This window comes from Acartia tonsa, chromosome 4 (assembly GCF_053477335.1).
Source record: "Acartia tonsa isolate MP-2025a chromosome 4, ASM5347733v1, whole genome shotgun sequence".
NCBI lineage: Eukaryota > Metazoa > Arthropoda > Copepoda > Calanoida > Acartiidae > Acartia > Acartia tonsa.
Window position 1 is genome coordinate 22,874,908 of NC_137263.1, and position 7,609 is coordinate 22,882,516.

At 31.3% G+C, this 7,609-nt stretch overlaps 1 long non-coding RNA gene across 1 annotated transcript; it reads right to left on the minus strand.

Moving 5' to 3' along the window:
• Nucleotides 1-157: 157 nt before the first annotated feature.
• Nucleotides 158-5,190, minus strand: LOC145318271 (uncharacterized). Its single transcript, XR_013879285.1, has 3 exons — nucleotides 5,141-5,190; nucleotides 2,532-2,565; nucleotides 158-274 (listed from the first exon to the last, which is right to left on the minus strand). It is a non-coding gene; the product is annotated as an uncharacterized LOC145318271 (long non-coding RNA).
• Between the last annotated feature and the right edge of the window lie 2,419 nt (nucleotides 5,191-7,609).

The following is a 7,609-nucleotide window of genomic DNA, read 5'->3' on the forward strand; positions in this document are numbered from 1 at the left end:
TTTAGGCTATTTGTTTTTAGATTTAAGTCTTTAGATGGTTTTAGGCTATTTTGTTTTTAAATTTAAGTCTTTGGATGGTTTTATGGTATTTTTTTAATCTTCTAATACAGATCCACTACTTGGAAGGGCGCATCATAATACAGTAATAATTGCGAGCCTGGGTAGCGAAGCTCTTCTATATCCAGCAAGAAGGAGGGGTGGTCTCCCCCCGGAGCAAGGTGAGGACAAGTTTTCCCTCCAGGAGGCCTCTCCACATCCTTCATCCTCTTCACATCTGGAAATAACAAGGACAATCATGTCAATAAGTTGCGCAACAATAACAATTTTATCCTTATAATAAAGGAACAGGATGTTTGTCTGTTTGTCTGTACCAAAGGATCTTGCTAATCGCTGAACCAATATGGTTCTCCTTTACAGGCTAGCTTCTCAGCGGTCCTGGGAAGGTTTAAAACTATTTTGGGGGAGGGTACCACCACTCTCCCAAGTAGCACAACGATAACAATATTATAGATGAAAAAGAAAAGTAAAGTACAGTAAATCAGTAGGTGTACAAAGAAATTTAACCTATTATATAAAGAATAAAGTTTTTTTGGACCACAAATTTTAATCTACAGAATGGGTAATTTTATGTATCATCATTGGGGATGTACATCAAATTACCGGCCATTGTCTTATCTCTTTAGATCCCTGTATAGCTTGTATTTTGTTCTTTGCAAGGGGGAATTGGCGAAGTCTTTCTCAAATTATAATTTAAAAATAAATAAAATTAAAAAGATAAGATTTAGGCTTCTTCTTTTTTAAAAAAAATATTTTAACATTTTAATCTCAGATAAAAAGTGGGCATATGATATAGTTTAACTTTTTCCGGTTTTTGTACGCGGTTACGAAAATAAAAATGGTCAACAATATTATTTTAGTTTACGTTTCTGCGAATTTTACATACAACGCAATTGTTAATATATAACTAGCGGCTAGCTCCTTGAGACCTCTAGGGGGCCATTGAGGGAGGGAGGGAGACATCCCGACTTTTTATTGAAGTTATAAAGAGAAAAAGTTTTTTTTAAACTGAAGGGGGGGGGGTAATTTTTTTCTAGGGGTGATTTCTCTTGGGATGGTGGTGATACACTCCCATAAAAGAGCTTTAAACCTTCCCAGTTAACCAGTAAAATAGAACCATATCAGTTCAATGGTTAGCGAGATCTTTAGGTACAAATAGACAAACATCCTGTTACTTTATTGTAAGGATGTATTATTTTAAAATCTGGCAACCCCATCAACCTTGGTGTAAAACTTGGCATTAATTTAAATAATTAAATTAAACTAATTCTTGTGGAACCATCACAAATTGAATCTACATTTGCAGCCAAAAGAAAACTTGGCAGACTTTCAAGATTTTGCACACCAGAAAAGAATGCAAAAACATTTATTTTCAACTTTTTACTATGGGAGGAAAGAATAGTTAATTTATCAAATCGTATTATAGACATCTTTCCGCGGATATCAAAAGTATAGATTATAAAATTAAAACCGGTTTTGTTAGCCCTGAGGGGCTAAAAGGCGTGGGCTAACAAATTTAGTATTAATCTTATAATTTTTATTTTTATTTTTGTGGAACATTGTCGGTAATACGAAGCTATACACGATTTTTCAGTATGGCCGAGAACCGATTCTAATCCAGCGGATATTAATCGGTTTCGAAGCCATGCTGGAAATATGTTAAACAGATCACTTGACACACATATTTCAATCCCAAATTGTGAAAATGGTTTCTGTATTATTTCCAGAGAATAAAGCTCAAACACATGCTGCACATAGTAGCCAGGTTCAATAGTTTCAATTCAATTCACCATCCGTATATTTCATTGCGCAGGAAGGGATGGGACAATTGGCTTTTATTACACTAGACCCCAGAGTTTTATAATAAAAATTTTTTATTTGTTGATTTAAAAACTTTGGGAATTTTGTTGTATTTTGATTAGTTGGTTTATTATTGAGTGTCCAAACGTTTCATCACTAATTGCAATTTACAGATGGGGTAATCTTTGGGGACTTTTATTGAATTTTAATTGGTTCATTAAATTAAGTGTCAAAAGGTTTCAACTACTAAATGTAGACTACAGAAGGAGTAATCGTTTTAATTTTGAAAAATGAACATTGCTAATGCACATACACAAATGTATACAATATAATACATTTTACAGATCAATTCAATTTAAATTTGAATATAGTCTAGTAAATCACGATAAAATGATTTTAAACATTTTAGTTCTATGTCAAAATGAGTCAGATAAGTGTATAAGATAAATTTATGACAAAATATCGACAAAAATTAACATGTGTCTATCTATCAGTCTGTCTGTGTGTACTACTGAACCAATAAGGTTTATAGTGTAGCTTATGATTGGTCCTGGTAAGGCTTTTAACTATTCCACGTAGCCACTTGTAGAAACAATAAAATATTGAGAGAAAAAAACATATAAAACTGTCTACAAATTACTAAAATGATTTTAAAATTGTAAAAACTAATTTACCTGGATGGTTCAGTGTTCCACATTCCACAACATTCTAAATAACGGAAAATCATGAAGCTTTTTATAGTGTCTATGAAAAATGAGGTCATACTGGTCTACAATTGGTCAATTAAAATGTATACTGGCCTGCAATTGATCATTAGTATGACGTCATTTTTATTGGCATGCTATAGACAGATTGAGGGAAACGAAGCAGTATAGAATGCCATTTGCGAGACAGGAAGGTGAAATTTTGTGCATAAAAGTAAGGTGATCCCTGGCTGTCTTTCTGCTTGTCTGTAGCGAAGGATCTCGCTAATCGCTGGACATATATGGTTCTCCTTTTCTCACAGGTCCCCCCAAGTTAAATAAAAATTGGGATGTCAAAATCATCCATACCCCCCTTTAAGTGCCTCTGGAGGCCTATAGGGGCGTAGCCGCTAGCTTTACATATAAAACAATGAATTAAATATTCAAAAATTAATATATTCAGAATATAATAGAATTAAATTGCCATTCTGAGTTCTCATAATCAAATTTACGCAATTCTAATTTAAATGTTAACATTTTGTCAACCCAGCAGCTTGCAAGTCCTTGAAAATTTGGGTCAGGAAAAACTGAAAACTTGAGTTTGGTTAACAAATGTTGGGAAAATACCTAATATTAAAAATGAAACATAAATCCTACCCCTGACCTCCATAATTCTTACATATTGTATACCTACTGGGTGAATTAATATTCTTGAATTAAGAATTTTTTCTGAAGAAATAGATTGAAGTTATTACTCAATATTTCCTTTCGTCTTTACTTACCATTTATTTAATTTAAAAATTTAAAATCAGAGATAATTTTCAGCAGGGTTCGGCAGCCTCAAATTTAAACCTGTTTGTATGCTTTGGAAATATTTCAATAAAAGAGAAAGTACCTTTAAAGGATTAGAAAAACAGAAAAGAAATATTTTTTAACATTTTTGATTTAGTTTATCATTTTAGTTAAACTTCACATAAGCTCCGAAATTTGTTAAGGCTATTTTATTTTAAAAATTTTTGATGGTTTTAGGCTATTACTCCACCCATATAGCTTCTATAAAAAGCTTTACTCACTTATATTCTTTTCTAAAATAAAGATGGCTGAAAGTCTCCTTGCAAAATATTTGACTCTGCCCTCAATATTTGTTTGTGCATTATTTATGTAAATTTGTGCACATTTTATTTCACAAATCTGCAAGAGTTTGTGAAAATGGTCATGTAAGTGCCCAGGAGTAATATCATACAGGGAGGGAGGGGACATTGGGCTGTTTATTACACTAGTCCCATAAGTTTTATCATAGCGTTTTCTTATTCGTTGGCTTAACATCTTTGGGGGATTTCTATTGAATTTTGATTTGTTGGTTCATTAGTTTAAGTGTCCAACCATTGATTGTAATCTACAGAAGGGGTAATTTTGTTTTTTATCATTTGGGATGTACAATAATTTATCGGCTATTGCTTTATCCCTAAAGATCTTTGAATATCATGTTTTCCTGTTTACATATTTGCTCTGCACAAGGAAATAAAATGCATTACTTTTATACAATTTTAGGTGGTTGTATGTTTTTTCATCAGAAATGGTAGTTCGTTTATAGACAGGTTTTAGGCCGTTTTATATGAAACTCATAAAAATTTATATCAATTTAATAACTTTTTAATACTTTGTGTAATTACATCTGTTTCTTTTTTGGTACTAGCGGCTGAGCCCCTTTAGAAAAAGGAGAGAGAAAAGTGTAACCCCTACTTTCCAATTTAATTTTAATAAGAAGAAGGTATTAAAAAACTTTAGGGTAAAATATTTTTTTTAAGGGGCGCTTTCTCTTGGGAGGGTGAAGGTTCATTGCCCCCAAATAGTTATAAACCTTCCCTGGACTTGTAAGAGGTCTCTTTGAAAAGGAGAACCATATCGGTTCTGCGGTTTGCGAGATACTCCGATTAAGACAAAAAGACGCCACTATTTTATATCATAGGATAGGATATATTTTATATTGTGACTGTTCCTTAAGATACATATAAAACTATCTAATAAGTTTCTTTTACTTTTTCGTCTTTCAATTAATTATCCTTTACAGTCGAATATTTGTAAAGGAACAAGGATGACAACATCCATAAAAGCGAAGCCCTGAAACGGTAGGACAAACGGACATTAACACTTGTTTAGTGTTAAAACTGAAAAATCAGAATATAAATGAAGCAAAATTGTGAGTAAATTTGTTGATAAACTTCTTGATACAGGATAATGTTTATGGACATACTTACACTTTTAGGACTTGATAATAGAGTTGCTTTGCTTATATTATTGTACTTTGTCGTCCTAGGAATCAGTATACCAAAAATCAGAAAAATCGGATAATTAGATCACATAACTATTATTTGTTAAAAATTTAAAAAATCAACATGTTTAAAATGGACGTACGCTACGCTTTCTAAATCGTACCTAACTACTACAGGAATCACCATGCATTTTGAAATCAATAGGACAATTCTAACATGCCTAAATTAATGAAAAAATCTATCCATCTCAGACGTACGGACGGACGGACGGACCGATCCTAATTATAGAAAAGCTTCGCTTTTAAAAAATAAATATACATATTTTACCTTTCACACCAGTCTTACTTAATTAACAGGCATAATTACATTTTTTCTCTGAAAAAGGGTTAAATTAATTATATTATATTAATAATTAATTGTATTTATATGTTGAATATAACCAAATGAATATGTATATAGTGAGTTGATTAGACTGTTCAACATTTTGAAGTTTGAGGAAAAATTAGGTGAAAAATAGTTTAAAACCATACCAAGACATTTATAAAGCTCCCCTTTAAAGAACAACCAAATTGTACCAGATCTTTAACTTCAGACAAAAATATAACGTACTGCTTTTATTTTATAGGTTGTCAGAGTGATTTATTTATTTATCCATTAATCCACAAGATATAAAATGAAAAAAAAATGAATAGTTCTAATGTTGATGGACGTATTCCAGGTTTATTAATCAGGGAGGAAGGGGACATTGGGCTGTTACTCTAGTTCCTAAATTTTATAATAATGTTTTTTTTATTCGTTGACTTAACAATTTTAGGGACTTTTGTTAATTTTGACTGGATGGATTATTAAATTGAATGTCCAAACGTTTCAACCACTAATTGTAATCTCCACAAGGGTAATTTTGTGTTCATTATTGGGAAGGTACAACAATTTTTTGGCCATTGTCTTATCCCTTTAGAACCCTGTTTATTAATAAATGTTAAAGTATGATATTCTGAATAGATCTATGAATAAGCTTACAGATTTTATACTTGATTACACTTTTATACACTTTCATACCATGTATCTAGGGATCTACAGGGATAAGACAATGGCCGATAAATTGATGTACAATCCCAATTATGATTCACAAAATTTCACCTTCTGTAGATTACAATTGGTGGTTGAAACGTTTGGACACTCAACTTAATGAACCAACCCAAAAGTTGTTGATCCATCGAATAAGAAAACGTTATTATAAAACTTTGGGGACTAGTGTAATAAACAGCCCAATGACCCCACCCTTCCTGCATGTATTAAAGTTTAGCCTTTGAAGCTACCACTTATAAAATAGTAATAGTAAATTACAAACCTTTTTAAAATAATCTTTTCCTAAGTAGCCATTCCCTTTACCCCCAATAAGAATTACTGTCGAATAAATTTGTATTTTCGAAAAAGGTTTTCAGTTTCCCTATATGTGTACCTATCTTTCTAATAGCTATTCTTTTCTTTTAAAAGGCACTGCTTTTCCAAAAAATAGGTATTCTTATCTTCTTAATAGTTATTTATATATGAAAACATTATGAGTATTGCCTCTCTAAAATATTAGTGAGACTTTCATTGCTTTAACTGAATTATACAATATATTTATATAATATAATATTAATATATGTATATAAAAACTCAAGAAGGTAGGGGACACTGGGCTGTTTATTACTCTAGTCCTCAAAGTTTTATAATAACGTTTTCTTATTGGTTGGCGTAACAACTTGTGTACTTTGATTAAATTTTCTATTTTATTGTTGATTCATTATGTTGAGTGTTTAAACGTTTCAAGTACTAATTGTAATCTACAGAAGTGGTAATTTTGTATATCATCATTGGGGATGTAGAACAATTTATCGGTTATTATCTTATCCCTTTAGATCCCTGATAAAACTAGCTTGAATAGTGTAACACTAAAGTTTATTACCCATGTGTATGAATATATTGTATGTTCTGTGTTACACAAATGTAAAAATATTAGAATAATAAAGCCATTATTAAATAAAGCCAAGCAAATAATCACATCGTTTGTCAACATTACTATAATCATTTGGGACTTGTAGAACTAAGAGTAGTGTATGTATGTAAACAGTGCGTGAGGAGATGGGGTTGACTTAGGTGTAGTATAGCAGATTATAAATGCGTCTTTTATAAAGGTCTTAGAAGCCAATACAACCTGACCTAATCTAATTTAAGGTATAAAAACAAACATACAAAACTAACCCGTCAAATTTTTACTCTTTAATTATCCGACTTTTTCTGGTAGTCCTAAAAGAAATGGTTTTACATGTTCTATAATGTTCAGTTATAAAAAAAACATCTTGATATCTGAGATTCGAACTCATTACCTTGTGGACAACAATCAAAAGTGTTTTCTTGTAAAATCTTTGTTAAAACTCTTTTCTACTTTACATTCAAACAAGTTGCTTCGCCTCTAGCCTCAAGGGACGAGGATGGGAGGTCAAGAAAATAGCCCAAAACCGCCCTAAGACATGTAAAAAAGCTTCCATAAAAAGTACAATGCATTTTGACCAGAATTTTCCAAGATCTTTTGCTTTAGACAACAATTTACTACTTTATATAAAAAGGATATAAAAATCATTAAAGGTTTTTCCACTCTATTACTCACTTATACATTCAAGTTCTTTACTACTGTATGCATATATAGTATATATTATATTATTGTAATGATATTAGCTATATATTAGTTTTATTAGCACTTGAGTAACATGGCCTCTTTTTTTAGTGAAAAATATCCTCAGATTTTAATTC